This window comes from Notamacropus eugenii, chromosome 2 (genome assembly GCF_028372415.1).
Source record: "Notamacropus eugenii isolate mMacEug1 chromosome 2, mMacEug1.pri_v2, whole genome shotgun sequence".
NCBI classification, from domain to species: Eukaryota; Metazoa; Chordata; class Mammalia; order Diprotodontia; family Macropodidae; genus Notamacropus; species Notamacropus eugenii.
Window position 1 is genome coordinate 535,443,872 of NC_092873.1, and position 21,382 is coordinate 535,465,253.

General features: G+C 40.5%; 1 protein-coding gene and 1 pseudogene across 6 annotated transcripts in view; one reads left to right on the forward strand and one right to left on the reverse strand.

The window, feature by feature from the left end:
• The window catches only part of LRRIQ3 (leucine rich repeats and IQ motif containing 3), a 161,671-nt gene that overhangs the window by 33,629 nt on the left and 106,660 nt on the right, over positions 1 to 21,382 (reverse strand). The gene's annotated exons all lie outside the window — the stretch shown is intronic.
• Positions 8,615 to 11,070, forward strand: LOC140530326 (muskelin pseudogene; annotated as a pseudogene).

Consider the following 21,382-nt stretch of genomic DNA (forward strand, 5'->3'; position numbering starts at 1 on the left):
TATGAAGGCACAACACCTAAAAAATTAAATTTACTGTTGAGTGGAATGTACTAGGAGTAAGAGAAAGGGAGAGGTAGAATGTAGCAAATCATCTCACATAAAAGAGGCAAGAAAGAGTTTTAAAATGAAGGGGAAGATGGGGGAGATGGCAAGGGAATAAATGAGCCTTACTCTCATGGGATTTGGTTTCAGGAGGGAATAATACACATTCGATTGGCTATGGAAATCTATTTTACTCTGCCAGAAGGCAGGAGGAGAGGAAAGATAATAGAAGGGACAGCAAATTGGGGAAAGGGATAATCAGAAGCAAGCACTATTGTGGGGGGACAGGTCAAGGGAGAGAATGGAATAAATGGAGGGCAGGACTGGACAGAGGGCAATGTGATCAGTCCTTCACAACATGACTGCTATGGAAGTGTTCTGCACGGCTGCTCATGTATGACATAAATTGAACTGCTTGCTTTCTCAATGATGGTGGGTGGGGAGGGAGGAAGGGAGAGAATATGGAACTCAAATGAATTGTAAAAAATGCTTCTGCATGCAACTGGGGGATAAGTTGTACAGGCAATGGGGTATAGAAATCTATTTTGCCATATAGGAAAATAGAGAGAAGGGGGATAGAAGAAAGGGGCTGATAGAAGGGAGGATAGACTGAAGGAATGGGTGGATTGGGTACATACTGTCTTGGGGTGGGGGGTGGGGAGAGATGGGGACAAAATTTGGTATTCAAATTCTTATGGAAGTGAATGTTGAAAACTGAAAAATAAATTATATGTTTAGAAAAACTAATAGCAACAGACTCTATATGAATGATCTCTGATTTTCTTTCAAATTTAAGATATCTATCTATCCTTATTTGTTAAAGAATTGAAAAAACAGTGATAGTAAATAACTCTAATTATAGACAACTGTATGGCTTCAAGACTTTCCTCTAATATTTCCTGGACTCCATCTTCATTCTCTTATCTCAAATTCCTTCACATACCTCTTTGTTTGGAGTCTGGAATGGCCTCGGCTTTCTTCACCCTATCCATCCTACTCTTATGCCTTCTCTTTTACTACCTGGAATGCTTCAAATGAATTTTCTACATTTAATCAATCACATTAATTTCCATCTTCACCTTTCTTAATGAAATGGAAGCTGTGGATCAAACCTTCCAACCACTTGCATCAGTGTCTTGTGCTTGAAAGAAATAATAACAGTAAGAGATGCCTTTATATAATGCTTTAAGCTTTGCCCAAAAAAAGTACTTTACAAATACTATTCTATCCTCATAACAATCCTGAAGGATAGACCTATTATGATCTCTGTCTTACAGATGAGGAAACTGAAGCAAACAGAGGTTAAGGGCCTTGCCCAGGGTCACTCAGTTAGTAAGTGTCTGAAGTTGGGTTTGAATTCAGATTCTCTGGACTCTAGGTCCATCATTGTGCCATTTAGATGAATTATAAAATTCAGCCTCAATCTGATTTTGTTAAGGTTTAGGCTGAGTAATCTTGAAGGGGTAAGATGGCAGAATTTGTCATTTAGATTAGATTTTTAGACATTGTCCATAAGGTCAAAAATTTGTGATAGTTATTGTAGAACTCAAATTGAGTTCTCATGAGGGGGCAACTGGGTGGTACAGTGGATAGAATGCAGGGCCTAAAGGGGCATCTGGTGGGAGGGGGAGGGGGACAGCACTATTGTATAGAGTGCTGGGCCTGAAGTCAGGAATGCTCACCTTCCTGAGTTCAAATCTGGCCTCAGACACTTACTATCTTGCATGACTTTGAGCCAGTCACTTAACCTTCAGTTCCTCATCTATAAAATGACCTGGGGAAGGAAATGGCAAACCATTCCAATATCCTTGCCAAGAAAACCCCCAATGGGGTCATGAAGAGTTGAACACAACTGAAAAGTGACTGAACAACAAAAGTTCTCATGAACATCCATCCAGGCATGAGAGTATTCCTGTATAGACTCATTTCTACAAAGTGGAAAAACACAGGATATTTTAGCAAGTCATGGGTTCAAAATCATTCAACAATGTGATGTGACTTCCCCAAGAGCCTGAGCTCCATCAGGGACTAGAAAGAAGTCAGAATGAAGATGGTCATGATCCTAATTTGTCTTGCTCAGTTCAACTCAAACCAACATACAGTTTCCAAGGCATTCTGTTAGGCACTGGGAATTCAGAGAGGAAAGAAAACACAGCCGTTACCATCAAAAAATTTAAAATGCAGTACAGACAATAAAATAAAGATATACATAGATAAGCTATCATGAACCACTGACCCATACTAAGAGTCAGCCTACTCATCAGTAAAAACTAGATAATAAAAATGATGGTGCGACCTCACTTGGATGTTGGACCAAAGATAGGGGGAGCCTAGGTCTGAGATTTCACTGAGAAAAGGAACTCCCACCGAGCTATTTTCTCTACCAAATGTGGTTGGCACATTCTCTTCATTGTACAGTATTACTAGGATGAAGTCAAGTCAACCAGCATTGATAAAGCACATCCTGTGAGCCAGACCCTAGGGTAAGTGAGGACAATGAAGAAAAGGGAAATGAAAGACTCCGCCCTGCCCTCCCCCCAGACCCAGGAGGTCATTTTTCACAGGGAGAGACAGAAGCCAAAAAGGGAGCTGAGGGGAGGCGGGGCAGGGAGGGGAAGAGGGAGTGCTCATGGGTAGACATGGCAGGAAAGTGTGGAAAAGGAAGGGCCCTTCATTTGCTGATTTGGATCCTTCCACAAAATAGAGCTCTGGGTAGCACTAAGTCAAGGGAGAGAAGACCCACAGGGCCAGAGGGAAGATATGGCCGAGATGAACAGGGTGGGAAAGTCTAGTGGACCCAAAGGTTAAGGGACTTGCATATAGTCAAACAGCCAGTAGGTGTCAGAGGTAAGATTTGAACTCAGGTCTTTCTGGCTACAAAGCCCATTCTGGATCCACCATGTCACATGTCTAATGCACAAAAAAGTGTTTGATACACTGGAAGTGTCTTGCCAAGTCAGCTATTATTGTTCAAAAAGAACTATAATACAAAATGTTTTTAATTTTTTTATTCATTTCAAACTTAAATACAAAATGAGAAAAGGAACAACATTACATGTACACAGCAGAACATGAGAGGATCAGCATAAAACAACCAATTTCCATTTCATGCAAATCTCCGTCATAAATCCTACATGTTTTCAAAGCCACCCAGTTTTTCTTTGCTTCCTTCTAGGTTTTTGTTCTCCTTCTTCTTCTCTGCTGTGTACTTTTCATTTCAGGTTTTTTCTTCCTCCCTCTCTGCCCACCCTGAGGCTACAACTAAATGTAAATACACACACATATCTAAAACATATATACACATACGTGTATACACATATCTATAAACACATATACATGCATATGCTTACATGCACACACACATACATGTATATATATATAAAACCTTATTATGTATATGTCTATTTATCAGTTCTTTCTCTGGAGGTAGATAGCATCCTCCTTTGTAAGTCCATGTCTTTCCATGTTTTAGTCCATCACAGTATTATTCCACCACAAACATATCCTATCTGAGAGATTATCTATGAAATTTTTCTCCCAGTTTTATGCTTTCCTTATAATCTTGGCTATATTAGTTTTATTTTTAAAAGAAAATTTTAATTTAAAATAATCATTTTACACTTGAACAATGCTCTTACCTTATAATATAGTTAAAGGTCTGGTACTGCTAAATCTCTTTACTTTACATTTTTCCCCCTTAGCTTCTGTGAAATTCTTGACCTTTTGTTTTTCCAAATAAATTTTATTATTTTTTTTAATCATTAAAATAATTTTTAGTGATTTATTTGGGATGGCATTTAATAAATAGATTAGTTAGTTTAAAATGTCATTTTTTTTAGTATGCTGGCTTTGCCACTCATGAGCAACAAATGTTTCTTCAGTTATTTAGATCTAACTTTATTTGTATAAAGGGCATTTTATGTTTATGTTCATGAAGTTCTTGTGTCTGTTTTGGCAGTTATACTCTCAGCTATTTTATAACTATCTAGCTACTTCAAATGGTCTAAAACAATATTGAATATTAAATAATGGTGACATATAGAGTAGCTTCCCTAATTAAATCTGTTTTAGCTTTAACCATCATGACTGCTACCCCTGCCTATTTTCTTGTACATAATCAATTCTGTTCCAGTCCTCTAAATGATCTCTGTGAGAATCGCTTGTTTTTATTATCTTCCCTGAAAGCAACACACTGTTGAGTTCAGATTTTAATCCACTCTGCTATTTGTTTCTGTCTTATGGCTAAGTTTATCCCATTCACATTCTGCAATATAATTATTTGTTATGTATTTCCCTCCGTCCTATTTTTCCTCACCATCCTTTTCATCCTGTTTTCCCTACCCCTCCTCAGTCATCTAATTTACTTCTACGGCTAACTTTCTCTCCTTAATTACCCACCCCTCAAGGGTCCCTTATCCTCTCCCCTCCTACCCTCCGCCTTAATCTATCTCTCTTTCTAAGACTTTCTCCCTTACCCTTTCCTCCTCTTAATTTCTAATCTATACACCCTTCTCAAAGTCCCTCCCTAGCCTATCTCCTCACCCTCTTATTTCTTTCTAAATTTGAAAGGCTTTTATACTGGAGATATTTATATGTTTCTGCTTTAACCCATTTCTGATGACAGTAAGGTTCCAGCATTACCACCACCCCTCTTACTTCTCCTATATCAATTGATCTTTTAACGCATCATTTTAATTACTCATTTTTATCTTTTCCTACAAAGTTTTATTTTTTTTTTTGATCACCCTATCACACACAGCTCAGCCCATACCTACCCAAATAATGATGACAGTCATGCTGATAGCATCGTCACATATCAGAAGTAAACAGTTTGACCTTTTTGAGTCCCTTTTAATTACAGGGTTGAGCAGAAGACTGAAGGCCCTTCTACTGTTCAGGGATGCCAAGTACAGCTGTGCTGACCAGATGAGGAGCTAGCACACACCTGAAGGGTAAGGGCCCAGCTAGTTGTGGGTACTTGAAGGATAGCATAGTCCCTGGTTTCAGTTGCAGAACAGAGAGGACAGGTAAAGTTTGCAGCCACCAGAGGGCACACAGGAAGCAAAAGAGTTTGTAGGACAGCCAGGATGGAGCCCTGGCTGTGATTTAGGGGTAGAGAGGAATGGTCCAAGTTGAGCCCCAGGACAGAGTTCAGAAAAAAACAGTGAGAAGGACTTGAGGCTTGGGGTATCAATCCCCACACCTTATATCTAGAACTTGACTATAATAACAAGCTGCTAAAAACAATAGGAAGATAAAAATGAACAAGCAAAGGAGGAAGAACTCAATCATAGATATGGGGTTAGAGAAGATCTGCGTTCTTATTCAGAGGAAGATCACAGAGCTAAAAGAGCCACTCTTTTTTTAAATGAAAGACACCAAGTGGCCACAAGCCCCAGAAGATTTCTTGGAAGACTTTTAAAAGGACTTTAAAAATTAAAAGAGGAGAAATTTATGGACAGTGGAAGGGCCTTCAATCTTCTCCTCAGCCTTTGGACTCCTACAGTGTCAGTGACATGAAAGTTCCTGAGGTTGAGACTGCCTTCCAGCCACACTGCCTCCTTGGCTTTTGGTTTGTTGACTCTTCAGACCTGGCCTGGAGGTATTTGCACCTCCAGGAGGCCAAACCTCAACCCCTGGAGGTTGGACTTTTCCTGGGGTCTTCTCAAGTTGTCTTAAGAGGACAACTGTTTGACCCTAATTTTTTTTATTTCTAGTTCTCTACATTCATTTCGAGGTGATAATCTGTCTTTTTTTGTGGAAGAAATTTGGAAAGCTGAAAGTTTTTGGACCTACTCTGCCATCTTCCTAGCATTCTTGATGTAACAAAAAATAATTAAGAACACAGGTAATATAAGGGTAACAATGGCAGGAGATATTTAAAAGAAAAGTTGATTCTCGGTGGGTCAATCAGAGAACAATGCAAAGAAAGGTTTTACTTGGAGGACAGGAAGTGAAGTAGGTTAAGGAGGGAAGGGAGTGCATTCCAAGCAGGTGACCCTGCATCTCCTCCCACTGAATGTAAGTGCCTTGAATACAGGGTCTGCTTCGTTTTTGTCTTTATCTCCCAAGAATCTAAAAAGGCCTTAGACATAAGAGTTCCTCATTGAGTATTTACTGCAGTGAATGTAACATGAGGCACATTTGAGGGGTATTTTTAAAGTAAAAAATACTATATTTTGGCAAATAAGCGGCTCCTAGAATAAAGCAGAAGTCTGACTCAGGGACACTGGCCCTGTATGCGGAGCTGGAGCACACATTTCAGAAAGATTATTGACAAACTGGACCACCTTCAAGGGGGACAAGCAAGATGGTGAGGGAAGCCAACATGCTCCACAGGAGGATCATGTGCATGCTCAGTGCTTGGTGCTGGGCAACAAGGAGTGGGCTAAAGCTGTCTTCAACGTTCTTCCAACTGAAGCTGGATGGCATTGTGGTAAACACGATCTGTCCTTCTCATGGTGGAAAACGTGACCCACATCCAGAGAAACCATTGGTAGAATCCAAATACACACTGAAGCATACTGCTTTGACTTGCTTGTGTGTACGTGTGTATTTCTATGTACGCGTGTGTTTTTTTTTTTCTCTTTTGGTCTGTTTCTTCTTTCACAACACTACTAAAATGGAATATATTCTACATGATTACCCATATATAAACTATATCAAATTATTTATCATTTTAGAGAGGGGGAAGGAAGGAAGGAAAAAAATTTGGAACTAAAATTTATCTAAAAATGAATTCTGGGGAGGAGCCAAGATGGCAGAGTAGAAAGATACACAGACTCTTAGCTCTTACCCCACAGCCCATAAAATACCTCTAAAGAAGAACTCTCAACACATTTGAGAGCAGCGGAAGCCACAGAACAATGGAGTGGAGGAGATTTGTATCCCAGAGAGACCTGAAAGACTGACAGCAAAGGTCTGTCGCGCACTGGACGCAGATCAGAGCCCAGCCCAGCCTAGGCCATGTGGCACTAAAAGGAGCAGATCCAAGCAGGCTTCAGGGACAGAATCTCCAGCAACAGCACAGATTCCTTAACCCGCAGGCGCCAAAGGTCAGTGAGAGGGTCTTTTCGGCTAGCCAAGAGGGGAACAGGGTGTCCCCATAACTCAGGTCTCCTCAGGAGGAAGCAGTAGAGGCAGCAGCAGAAGGGACTCCCAAAGCAGGCAGTAGCCCACATCCATTGTTGAAGGTCTCATCATAAACCCCCTGAGGGAACTGAGCCCAGTGTGGTGGCCCTGACCCCTCCAGAGCAACTGATCTTAATTTCACACTGAATAGCAGCTCTGCCCCTGCCTAAAACCCCTGAGACTTTGGAGCAGCTCATCTGAATCTCAGCCCCCAGTACTGGCTTGGCGGAACCGGAAGCAAGGTGGTTGTGGAGAGGAAATTCAGAAGTCAAGTAACTGGCTGGGAAAATGCCCAAAAAAGGGGAAAAAAAAAAAGACCATAAAAGGTTACTTTCTTGGGGAACAGGTGTCTCCCCCCATCCTTTTAGATGAGGAAGAACAAGGCATACTGTCAGAGGAAATCAAGGCCCTTGCCTCCAAAGGGAACTTAAATTGGGCTCAGGCAATAGAAGACCTTAAAAAACAAGTTAGCAGCTTACTAAAGGAGAACTAAAAAAAAAATACTGAGGAAAATAACGGCTTTAAAAAGAGGCTAACTCAATTGGAAAAATAGGTCCAAAAAGTCAACGAGAAGAAGGAGGTTTTAAAAAACAGAATTAGCCAAATGGAGGAAAAATAATTCATTGAAAGAGAGAATTGAGTTCAGGGAAACGAATGACTATGAGTTAGACCAAGCAGTTAGTAAACAAAACCAAAAATTTGAAAAAATAGAAGATAATGTGAAACATCTCACTGGAAAAACAACTGATAGACAGATCCAGGAGAAATAATTTAAAAATTATGGAACTACCTGAAAGCCATGATCAAGAAAACAGCCTAGACATTATCTTCCATGAAATTATCAAGGAAAACTGCCCTGATATTGTAGAACCAGAATTCACTGAACACCTCCTGAAAAAGACCTGAACAGAGAAACTCCTAGGAATACTGGGGCCAAATTTCAGAGTTCCCAGATCAAGGAGAAAATACTGCAAGCAGCTAGAAAGAAGCAATTTGAGTATTGTGGAAATGCAATCAGGATAACACAGGATCTGGCAGCTTCAACATTAAGGAATCGAAGGGCTTGGAATCAGATATTTCAAAGGCCAAAGGAACTTGGACTGAAACCAAGAATCACCTACCCAGCGATTCTGAGTATAATACTTCAAGGGAATAAATGGTCATTCAATGATATAGATGACTTTCAATCATTCATATTGAGGAAAAGACCAGATCTGTATAGAAAAATTTGACTTCCCAAGACAAGAATCAAGAGAAGCATGAAAAGGTAAAAAGGAAACAAAAATCATAAAAGATGCTCTAAAGCTGAACTGTTTACATTATTACATGGAAAGAAAATATTTTTAACTCTTGAATCTTTTCTCAATATTTGGGTAGCTGGAGAGAGTGTATATACACACACATACACAAAGATAGATAAAGAGTACAGGGTGTGGGGGAGCTGACAAGATGGCGGCTGGCGGGGCTGGCGCTGCGGCGCCCGAGAGCCGGCTGCTGCCTTACGCGCTGCACAAGTGGAGCTCCTTCTCCTCCACCTACCTCCCCGAGAATATTTTAGTGGATAAGCCAAATGACCAATCTTCACGATGGTCTTCAGAGAGCAATTATCCTCCCCAGTACCTGATTCTCAAGCTTGAAAGGCCTGCTATAGTCCAGAGTATCACATTTGGAAAATATGAGAAGACTCATGTCTGTAATTTAAAGAAGTTTAAAGTGTTTGGTGGAATGAATGAAGAAAATATGACAGAACTCTTATCCAGTGGCTTAAAGAATGATTATAACAAAGAAACATTCACCTTGAAGCATAAAATCGATGAACAGATGTTCCCATGTCGATTCATTAAAATAGTTCCACTCTTGTCCTGGGGACCCAGCTTTAACTTTAGCATCTGGTAGGTTGAACTGAATGGCATTGATGATCCCGATGTTGTGCAACCCTGTCTCAATTGGTATAGCAAGTACCGTGAACAGGAAGCCATTCGCCTTTGTCTGAAACACTTCCATCAACACAACTACACTGAAGCTTTTGAATCACTACAGAAAAAAACGAAGATTGCACTGGAACATCCCATGTTAACTGATCTGCATGACAAACTGGTGTTGAAGGGTGATTTTGATGCTTGCGAAGAGTTGATTGAAAAAGCTGTAAATGATGGTTTGTTCAATCAATATATCAGTCAACAGGAATATAAGCCACGGTGGAGTCAGATCATTCCCAAAAGCACCAAAGGTGATGGAGAAGATAGCAGACCAGGAATGAGAGGTGGACATCAAATGGTTATCGATGTTCAGACAGAGACTGTTTATTTGTTTGGTGGCTGGGATGGAACACAAGATCTGGCTGACTTCTGGGCATACAGCGTGAAGGAGAACCAGTGGACTTGTATCTCTAGAGACACTGAGAAAGAGAATGGACCTAGTGCCAGATCTTGTCATAAAATGTGTATTGACATTCAGCGACGACAGATCTATACACTGGGACGATACTTGGATTCTTCTGTGAGAAACAGCAAATCTCTGAAAAGTGACTTCTACCGCTATGACATTGACACAAACACATGGATGTTGCTAAGTGAGGACACTGCTGCTGATGGAGGACCCAAATTGGTGTTTGATCATCAGATGTGTATGGATTCTGAAAAACACATGATCTATACTTTTGGTGGAAGAATTTTGACTTGTAATGGCAGTGTAGATGACAGTAGAGCCAGTGAACCTCAATTCAGTGGTTTATTTGCTTTTAACTGCCAATGTCAAACATGGAAACTTCTTCGAGAGGATTCCTGTAATGCTGGACCTGAGGACATCCAGTCTCGAATAGGACACTGCATGCTTTTCCACTCAAAAAATCGTTGCTTATATGTATTTGGTGGTCAGCGATCAAAAACCTACTTGAATGATTTCTTCAGTTATGATGTAGACAGTGACCATGTGGACATCATATCAGATGGCACCAAGAAAGACTCCGGGATGGTCCCAATGACAGGTTTTACACAAAGGGCAACCATTGATCCAGAACTGAATGAAATACACGTCCTGTCTGGACTCAGCAAAGACAAAGAGAAGAGGGAAGAGAATGTCAGGAACTCCTTCTGGATTTATGACATTGTGAGGAATAGTTGGTCTTGTGTCTATAAAAATGATCAAGCCGCGAAGGATAATCCAAGTAAAAGTCTACAGGAGGAGGAACCATGCCCAAGATTTGCCCACCAACTCGTGTACGATGAATTACACAAGGTTCATTATTTGTTTGGTGGAAATCCTGGTAAATCCTGTTCTCCAAAGATGAGATTAGATGACTTCTGGTCACTGAAACTCTGCCGTCCTTCAAAGGAATACTTGCTGAGGCATTGTAAATATCTCATAAGGAAGCACAGGTTTGAAGAAAAAGCCCAGACTGATCCTCTTAGTGCTCTGAAATATTTGCAGAATGACCTTTATGTAACTGTGGATCATTCAGACCCAGAGGAAACAAAAGAGTTTCAGCTCCTAGCTTCAGCTCTGTTCAAGTCTGGCTCAGATTTCACAGCACTCGGCTTTTCGGATGTGGATCACACCTATGCTCAAAGAACTCAGCTCTTTGATATCTTGGTAAATTTCTTTCCAGACAGCATGACCCCTCCCAAAGGAAACCTGGTCGACCTCATCACACTGTAACTAAAGAGTCATTTGAGTCACACCTATGAAGAAAAGAAGTCTACGTTCAGTATTTGGGATTTTGACTGTGTTGACTGAGAAGTTGCAGTGATAGAGGACTACATCCGATCTTTAAAGGGATCTCACTGTTTTCAGTTTTGACCCTCATACCCTCAGCTCACCACACTTTCCTCACCCTCTTCCTAAATTAGGCTAATAAAGTGGAATTGGTATTCTTTCCCATTTAAAAAAAAAAAAAAAGAGTACAGGGTGTGCTATAGCAGAAGAGATGACATCCACACAAAAAAATAAAATAAAATAAGATTTAAGGGGTGAAGAAGGAAAATTCTGGGAGGAGAAAGGGAGAAATGGAATGGGGCAGGCTATAACTCATAAAAGAGATAAGAAAAATTTTATTCAATGGAGGAGAAAAGGAAGAAGAAGAGAGAGGAAAAATGAAGCTACTCTCTCCACATGTGGCTGAAGAGGGGTATAACATGTTCACTAAATTTGATACAAAAATTTATATCACACTGCAGGAAAGTAGGAGAGGAGGTGACAGGTGGGCTGAGGGGAGTGTTAGAGGGGAGGGCAAATGGGAGAAGGGAGTCACTAGAAATAAACACTTTTGAGAAGGGACAAGGTCAATTGTAGGGAAAAATAAGGAGGATAGAGTAGGACAGAAGGCAATATGATTAGTATTACACAACATGATTATCATGGAAGTCTTCTGCAAAAGAACACATGTTTAGTCTGCATTGAATTGCTTCCCTTCTCAGTGGGGTTGGGGAGGGAAGGAGGAGGGAGAGAAGTTGGAGCTCAAAGTATTAGAATGAATGGTGAGAATTTTTATTGCATATAATTGGGAAATAAGAACTACAGGGATAGGGGTATGGAAATTTATCTTGCCCTGCAAGAAAAGAGAGAAGATAGGGATAGGAGAGGGCTGGGGTGTGATGGACGGGAGGGCACATTGAGGGAAGGAGTAATCAGAATGCAAGGTATTAGGAAGCTGGGGAAGGGAGTGATGGGGAGAAAAATTGGACATGTTACAAAATGAGGTAAAAGCAATTAGTATTAAGACAATTGACTGAATTAATTACTGAGAATAAATCAATGACAACTTTAGTTTGGGGAAAAGAATTTCAGTCTAAATTTCCTAGAGGAAGGTAATCTCTGGTAAAATTTGGCATTGATGGAAAAGTCAAGGTTTTAATGGTAAATTAGATTTTATGATTGCCATTTAATCAGGAGCTAGAACATGTATAGAAAGACATGTAAGCCACTTAAGACTTGTCTCAAAAGATGTTCCTTAGCCAAAGTGAAACTATAATCATATTTGAAACCTGGTTGTTGGAACTTGCCATTTTTAGATGCTATGGGACTATTAAGTGACTGTTCTTCTGAGTCTAATTCCAGGTATGGATAGCAAGAAAGGCGGTGTGAGCCTCCATTACATGATGCCAGTAAGCTGATGAGATGCTGGTATGGACCACATAGGTGATCTCAAGGGAAGGGTGGAAGAGTGGCTGTTCAGCATCGGCTGAGGTAGGATTCTCCTGACTCAATTTCCCCACTGACACCTGGCAGGCTTGAAGCCCGACTGAATGCAAGTGGACAATCTAATCCTGCCTGGAACTGACATGAAGTTGGGGAGATATTGTATCCCTGGTGGCAATTTCCTATAGTCAAAAGGTTTGTAAGCTTAATACCAGATCTACTCAATTATAGATTATTGGTAGGGGAACATCCGAGGTTAAGTCTAAAATTAAGCCATTAGGCATAGGACTTTAGACCAACTACAATAAGTTAGGGTCCTTTAATTCTTAGTAATACTGAGGAGACAATCAGGTCAACAGCTTGTGAAGTTAGCATCATAAATATTATTTGTGTATCAGTTGGTTAATGTTTTAAAAAAAATTCTTTTGTGGTCCATATTGTAAATGCTTTAAAAAGAAGTATCTCCTGACCCAAAGTGTGAATTGTTTTATCTGTTATAAACTGTGTTAAAAATGAAAAATTAAAATAAAAAAAAAGAATGCTAAATGGAGGTGGAGCCAAGATGCCGGAGTAGAAGCAAAGGTTTGTTAGAACTCTCCCCCCATGTCCACCCAAATACCTGTACAAAATGACTCTAAACAAATTCTAAAGCTGCAGAACCCACAGCAAAATGGAGTGAAGCAAATCTCCAGCCTAAGACAGCCTGGAAGGTTGGGGGGAAGCATCTATAATGCCAGGCTGGGAGCAGAGCACAGTCCAGTGTGGACCATTCTGGCACAGATGGGACCTGAGCAGGGCCTCGGGAGAACTGAATCTCTGGCACCTGTGGTGGTTTCCAGAATTAACGACCACAAAACACCAAGGACAGATTGGAAGGTCAGTGGAAAAAAACCTGTAGGACCTGAGTGAGAGAGTAGAATGGTCCAGCCCCAGTGTCGTGAAGGGGGTGGAGGAGCCCACAGCAGGGGCAGAAGCAGCAGCTGTTTCTGGAGCTCTAGGTCCACAGCTTGTGAGGGGGATTGAGCAGCTGACAGTACATCACCCAACTCCCACTGGAAGCAGAGAACGACCTTGACAAAAAGCTCAAAAGTCAAGTAAATGACTGGGGAAATGAGCAAAAACAGGAAAAAGAATCAGACTATAGAATCTTACTTCGGCGACATGGAATAACAAAATATACAAATAGAAGAAGACATAAAAGTCAAGGCTTCTACATCCAAAGCCTCGAAGAAAAATATCAATTTGTCACAGGCCATGAAAGAGCTCAAAAAGGGTTTTGAAAATCAAGTACGAGAAGCAGAACAAAAATTGGGAAATGAGAGCGATGCAGGAAAATCATGAAAAACAAGTCTCAATTGCTTGTTAACAGGGACCCAAAAATACTGAAGAAAACAGCACCTTAAAAAATAGACTAACCCAAATGGCAAAGAAGATCTAAAAAGCTTATGAGAAGAAGAATGCCGTAAAAAGCAGAACTGCCCAGATGGAAAAGGAGGGTCAAAAGCTCACTGAAGAACATAATTCCTTAAAGATTAGAATAGAGCAGATGGAAGCTAATGACTTTGTGAAAAATCAAGAAATTATAAAAACAAAACCAAGGAATGAAAAAATATAAGACAATGTGAAATATCTCACTGGAAAAACAACTGACCTAGAAAATAGATCCAGGAGAGATGATTTAAAAATTACTGGTCTGCCTGAAAACTATGATCAAAAAAAAGAGCTCAGACATTATCTTCCAAGAAATCATCAAGGAAAACTGCCCTGAGATTCTAGAACCAGAAGGTAAAACAGAAATGCAAAGGATTCATCAAACACTTCCTGAAAGAGATCCCAAAACGAAAACTCCTGGGAATACTGTAGCCAAATTCCAGAGTTCCCAGTTCAAGGAGAAAAAATTAAAAGCAGTCAGAAAGAGTTCATGTACTGTGGAAATATAATCAGGATAACGCAGGATTTAGCAGCTTCTACACTAAGGGATTGAAGGGCTTGAAATGTGATACTCCAGAGGTCAAAGAAGATAGGATAAAAACCAAGAATCACCTACCCAGCAAAACTGAGTATAAAACTTCAGGAGAAAAAATAGAATTTCAATGAATGACACAGAAGACTTCCAAGGATTCTTGCTGAAAAGACCAGAGCTGAATTGAAAATCTGACTTTCAAATACAAGAATCAAGAGAAACATGAAAAGGTTAACAGGGAAGAGAAGTCTTAAGGAACTCATTAAAGTTGAACTGTTTACATTCCTACATGGAAAGATGTTACTTGCAACTCATGAGAACTTTTTCAGTATTAGGGTAGTTAGAGGGAATATATATATATATATATATATATATATATATATATGTGTGTATGAGTATGTATACATGTGTATATTATATCTGTCAGTATGTATATGTACATGTATGTATGTGTGTGTATATATATATATATATATATATATATATGTATGTATAGATAGACAGACACAGATATAGATATACATAGACAGAGGGCACAGGATAAGCTGAATGTGAAGGGAGAATACCTAAAAAATAAATTTACTGTTGAATGGAATGTACTAGGAGTAAGAGAAAGGGAGATGTAGCATGCAGTAAATCATCTCACATATAAGAGGGATGAAAGAGCTTTTACACTGGAGGGGAAGAAGGGGGAGATAAAAGGAAATTACTGAGCCTGACTCTCATGGGATTTGGCTTAAGGAGGGAATAAGACAACCTCAATTGGACATTGAAATCTATTTCACCCTGTAGGAAGGCAAGAGGGGAGGGGATGGAAGAGGGAAGATAAGAGGAGGGACAGCAAACTGGGGAAAGGGATAATCAGAAGCAAACACTACTGTGGGAGGATGGGTCAAGGGAGAGAATGGAATGAATGGAGGGCAGGACAGGACAGAGGGAATGTGGTTAGTCTTTTACAACATAACTAGTACGGAAGTGCTCTGCATTGTTACACATGTAGGACCTGTATCGAATTGCTTGTTTTCTCAATGAGGGTGGGAGTGGAAATCAAGCTATCTAGGCACTGGAGTACAGAAATCAATTTTTCTGTGCAGGAAAATAGAGGGGAAGGGGGATGGAAGAAGGCTGGTTAATAGAAGGCCGGACAGACTGGAGAAAGGGGCAGACAGGGTGCCGAGTGGGGAGAGATGGGGAGAAAATTTTGAATTCAAATTCTTGTGGAAGTGAATATTAAGAATGGAATAATAAATTATATATTAAGAAAAGAAAGAAAATATAGGGGAAGAGGATGGGAGAAGAGAGAGATGTGATGGAAGGGCAGTTTGGGAGAATGCATGGTATCCTGGTGTGGTGGGAGGGGAGAGATGGGGGAAAATTTGGAACTTAAAATCTTGTGGAAGTGAAAGTTGAAAACTAAAAATAAATAAATTTTTAAAAGTGAATGCTAAAAATTGTCTTTACATGAAATTGAGAAAAAGAGAAAAGAAAGATCTGTCCTTTGAGGAAGGTTTGGGACAGATGACTCCTGAGGTCTATGTCCCTTCTAGGCTGAAGTTAAATTGTTCTATGAACTTTCTACTACCATTTAATAGATTTAAAAGGCGACAGCCTACTTCATTAGGTAAGTACATGCGGGGGGTGGGAGGAAATCTCCCCAAGAAGTAATGCATGTAAAGTCAGTTCTAAGCATAACACTCTATATAAATGAGCTATTAGAACTGTCATCATGTCTAACAGCCAAGACATAAAAGTAATGATTAAATGCGTAGGCCTACCAACACTATGAAACTCAGGACAGGCTTTATGCAACAAAGTAGAATCTGGCAAACATAACTGAGCATGCTCTCCATGGCCTTCTCCCTCTCTTTCCCTTTGACTCTTATAAAAATATTTATAGCATCTCCAGTAACCTTTTGCACACTTAGCTAACTTGCTGAAGGTAGAAAGGACACAAAGAATTTGATGGAGCTTTAGTAAGGGTTGGAAGATCTTTGAAGGTCCTGCCCTTTGCTCAGTAAGCAAGGTCAGACCCATGTTTGGGCTCACAATTGGGAGATCTGGGAATAAAGAGCATCATTCCATTCCAGCTGGGCCCCAAGCCTCAGGACCTAATCAATCCCCTTGCTCTCCAAATGCCATGTGCCCTCCAGTTCAACTCATACTCATCAGCCTGACACTTATCTTTCAACACAGATTTTCCTAGATTTTAAGTGAGACATAGTCCAAGTGAAGATGGAAGCACCACATTGTGTGTGTGTGTGTGTGTGTGTGTGTGTGTGTGTGTGTGTGTGTGTGTGGTTTGTCCTACGTTCTCAAAGAGAACCATGACATTATGGAGATTATGACATGAGTTGCCACAGAGCTGTCTTCAACACATCAAACTCTGGGCTTTTCTCTGATGATTTCAAAACAAAGTGACTTTGAAAGAGCTTTCAGGGATGGGAGTATCTCTGCAGAGGGAGAACTGATGATTCCCAAGAGCCCAACGATGGCATTGCAAGGGGAAGGGAAGGTCCTGTCCTTGAGTCTAGTAATGGATAGAGTATCAGCCAGGTGTAGAGCAGTCTGACATGTGGAGCAAGGAAAGAAAAAGATGGAAAGGACAAGCCGCATTCTTCCGTGTACAAGGTACTGAGTTCAAAGCAATTTTTATTACAGCGAAGAAGAAAATACAGCATAGCAGAACAGGAATGGTGCAGAGACCTTGGGTTTGAAGCCTCCTTCTGCTTTATTTGAAACACCTGGAGGAGCTTTCACAAGTCAGTGAACTTCCCAGAGCCTTGGATCTCTCATCTCTAACATCCGGGAGTCAGACCCACGTCCTCTAAGACCTCTCCCCACTATGGTTCCTGATCCTTGTTAGCCAGAGCTGCAGAGACAGAGGACCCACCTTCTAGCAGCTAAGCAGTAAAGAATCTCAGGATGTAGACGCCAGTAGTGTCTGTGCAGGCTGGTCTCCCTTCAAAAGGCTCAAGGACCAATTCTCCCCAATCCAGGACATCAAGGAAAATGAGGTGGTCTTTAAAAAGAAAAGCAGAAAAAAGATCCTGGTGAGGGGAGAAAAAGCAGAGACCAGGCCTGATGAGGAAGAACGAGAGAACTGGAGGGGTAGAGGACAACTGCGATGAGGAGAAAGAGGCTCTGGTGCAGAGAAGGGAGACCACCGGTTTCTGGGTCTGTGGTTCCAGACTGGTTCTCATGGAACCTGGGGTTTGTTTTCCCAGACAACTAAAGGCTAAGCACGCCTCTCCGATCCAATACTTAATGAAGATCACTTGTGGACCTCAGACTTCACATGGAATCTTTGCATTAACCTTTTTTATCATTTTGAGAATTTAACTAGAAATCACTATCAAGGGCCACACTGAGTCTGAAAGAGGATGAAAATTTAAATTGCTTGTTATTAAAGTTTACAAACGACGTTCAGGCGATAAGTATTTTAGATAACAGAATTAGAGTACAAAAAGGTTTTATCAGACTGGAATGAAGGACTAACTCTAACAACCTAAAATTGAATAAATATAATAGGAATCCATTTGGGTTCAAAAAAAAAAAAGAAACAAGGACAACACAACGGCACTAATCCAGAATGAGCAAAATATTACCAGATCACATTCACTGGATCGTTAGTGGTCTGCATTCTAGCAGGCCCTTGTACTTGAGGGCTTTACCATGTGTTCTGATAGCCCCTTCAATAAGCCAGTTTCTTAATTCCCCAGCTTCCTCCACTTCTGCAATCTGGGCCTTTGCTCCAACCACACCATGCACAGGCTTGGTCATCCCTGGAATCTCATCATCACCTCCTTATAGCTGGAAGCCATCTCACCAGACAGAGCCACTTCTCCTGCCCTGACGAAAGTTTAAGGGAAAGATCTGCTCTTTCCTCAACTTTTGGTCCCAGTGGCGACCTGTTAAAAGATGCTACAATCCATTTTAATTGCTTCTTTACCCACATTTTGAGCAACCTGAATGTTGCCTGGTTCACAAAAAAGGTAAGGGTTAGCTAAAGATAAACACAAATTTAAATTAAAACCAGGAGTCAGACCTCTGTGTAAATGTTAGGGATTCTCCAGGAGACTGTGACCGTGCACCGAACTTTCATTTACTATCAAATGCTTACAGCTGAAGAACACGGAACCACTTAGACCATTGTATACTATGATTTTAAAAACAGATCATCACTGTCACAGGGTGGAAAGGGCAATGAAGACTTAAGGACCTTCAAGGAGAGGCCAGAATCTTTGAAAAGGAGTCAATCATCAATGAATAAACATTCATTAAATGCTTATTATGTGGTAGGCACTGGCCTAAGTGTTCATTCTTCTGGAGAAAGTCAAGTGATCATGCTACCTGGGTCTACTGCCAACTTATGTTATCCAATCAGAAAGGGACCCTGACTGGCTGCCCACCAGAACTTGCACTCTCTCCATAACTGTTCTAATCTGCTCCTCCTTCTCCTCCTCTTCCTCACCTTCATCTTCTACTTCTTTTGAGATTAGGAGTCTACTTTTCCCAGGCAAAGCCAACATCCCCTTCCACAGGCAGCCCTATACTCCTCTTGCCCCCCAGGGTTGATGAACAACTCAGAACTCACAAACTCAAGCAATTGCACCAACCTCCACTTCCCCAGTAGTAACAAATACAGGTGTCTGCCAACAACACTGGTTCTTTCCTTCTATTTCAAACACCTTCCCTAACTTTCCCTCCTTTCAGCAGAGGATCGCATCTTACTCTTCACCTGAAATGAACTGAGGCCATGTGTCCAGAGATCCTTCACTTCCTCAATTACATAACAACGAACAAATCACTAAGCACTACTTAAGTATCATGTGCCAGTTACTGTCCTAGGATCTAGGGTACAAAAACAAAAATGAACCAGCTATCTCCCCTCTATTCTTATGTTTTGTAAGGGAAACTACAGGCACATATACAAATGATGCCCAAATAAATATAAGGCAATTTGGGAAGGGAGCAGAAAGGACTGGCAGCTGTGAGGATATGGGAGGGATTCGTGTAGAAGTGAAAGTTTCTACTCTTATCCATTAAAAAAAAAATCTCGTACCAGGAGCGCCCTACATTTTATTGTGCTTTATTCCGCATCTTTTATATTTCATTTTGCAAAATAAATCTTAGTTTATGGAGATCTAAAAATATTATATTATAAATTATTTTAGTAAAGGATATGGAGCAATTATCATGTTTACATTCAATGAAATCTGACTCAGGAGTTTGGCTTGAACTTAAGGACAAATGGAAGGTCCTTACTATCCACCATGAGCATATGTTTATAGATTGTCCATATATATGTATATGTACTAGTCCTAAATGTTTTAAGTAAAATGAAACTAACATGGAGAAGGGGAGAAGTACCCTCCAGAATTCAGTTCCATGAATCTACCTCCCAAAATGTTTCAGGAAGCTTTCTTCTGTATTAGAACTACAACCGCTGATGATTTTAATAAAGCAGTTAAATTCCAGTTTTCACTTTAGGAACAAGACAGCATGAATGTAGTTCACCAAGCCAGAAGATAATGAATGATCATTGGAAACGCCTCTTCAAAAGGGACCTTTTCTATCTACATGAGCACAGCTTTAGGATAAAATGGTTTTGGCAACTGCAGCAGCCTGTGTGTTCCTCTACTTGCCTGAATGTCTGAAGAAGGTCTCTGATTCTAGTTGAGAGATGGAGATGAAGACAAAAAGCTTTCCACATGGGAGGGACAACCAGCACTAAGGGTGTGACGGCACATATTAACTTTTCCAAGATGCCTTTCCTGCCTCCCAGCCCCATTAAATCTTATCTCCAATTAGAGTATGAAGAAAGGAGGCAAGGGGAACATTCAGAGACAACTGCTGTGGTAGTCCACATGAGATACGATGACAAGCTAAAACAGGGCAGCAGCTGCGTGATGACAGGAAAGGGAATACTGAAATGTTTCCATTTATATTACACACATGTGTCTATATACATATACATGCATGCATATATACACATACATATGGGTATGCATGCATGTGTGCAGTATACATACATACATACATACGCATGTTTTTCTGCTGTCTCCCCATTAGAATGTGAACTCCTTGTCATCATGAACCATATTTCTGCCTTACTTGTATGGTTTTCCATAATGACTCAGCATCCTTTGCCAGAATTGCTGTCTATAGTCATGTTAATTAATCAACAAATACAGATAGTGAGAGACAGCGAAGAGTTAAGTTTCCACAGCATTGCTCGTTGCTGAAGTCACTGAAAAAGTCAGATAAGAAAGTTAGCAGACTGCAGGTGGGCTCAACCAATCAGAAGACAGTCAGTGGCCTTCCGAAAATCGCAAAATCAGGATAAAGACTAATCTGGCCTAAACTGGTTGGGGTCAAACTTCATCCATATTAACTTCTCCACCCAGGGGGGAGAATACACCAAATTAGGTGCATTTCATATGTTAGAAAAGGGGGCGAATATATCAAAGAGATATGTAATGGATGTGTAAAGAGCGTGGCCCAAAGGAGAATGGACCAATCCTTCTCTGATGGCAGGATCTGTTCTGAACTATCAGTATAAAGGTGATCTCCCTTCTGTATTCAGCACTCCTCCCTCCTTCTCAAGAGGGGTGGAGTCTGCTTCTGGCCAGGAATATTCAATTTCTTTGAAGTCTGCTTTAATAAATTTTCCTTGATACCTTTCAGTGTCAAGCGTGTTTAAAACAATATTAAACACCTACTCTGTACCAGCATTCTGGACAAAAATACAAATATAATGAATAATCCCTACCCCCAAGGAGAAACGGTGAATGTTCAATAAACTAGTCACAAACCAGACAATAATCATTAAAACAAAAAAAGATAAGAATTCAAAATTCCAAGCAAGTCAAAAGACACTGTATTCTTCATCATGACACTTCACAGAGTGAGTGGCAAACACCTAGGAACTCTTCTCATTAGTTGCTGAGATAAAAGTAAAGTAGAAAATTGGAGCTGGGATGTAAGAAAGAGTGACATGTTTTTCATTTGAAGTTCCTTCTACTCCTTTCTGAATCTCTCCTCCTACTTCCTGAGTGATGGCTAGCAAGCTTCCTATCTTCTTATAATCCTAAATCCAAAGTGTTGAGC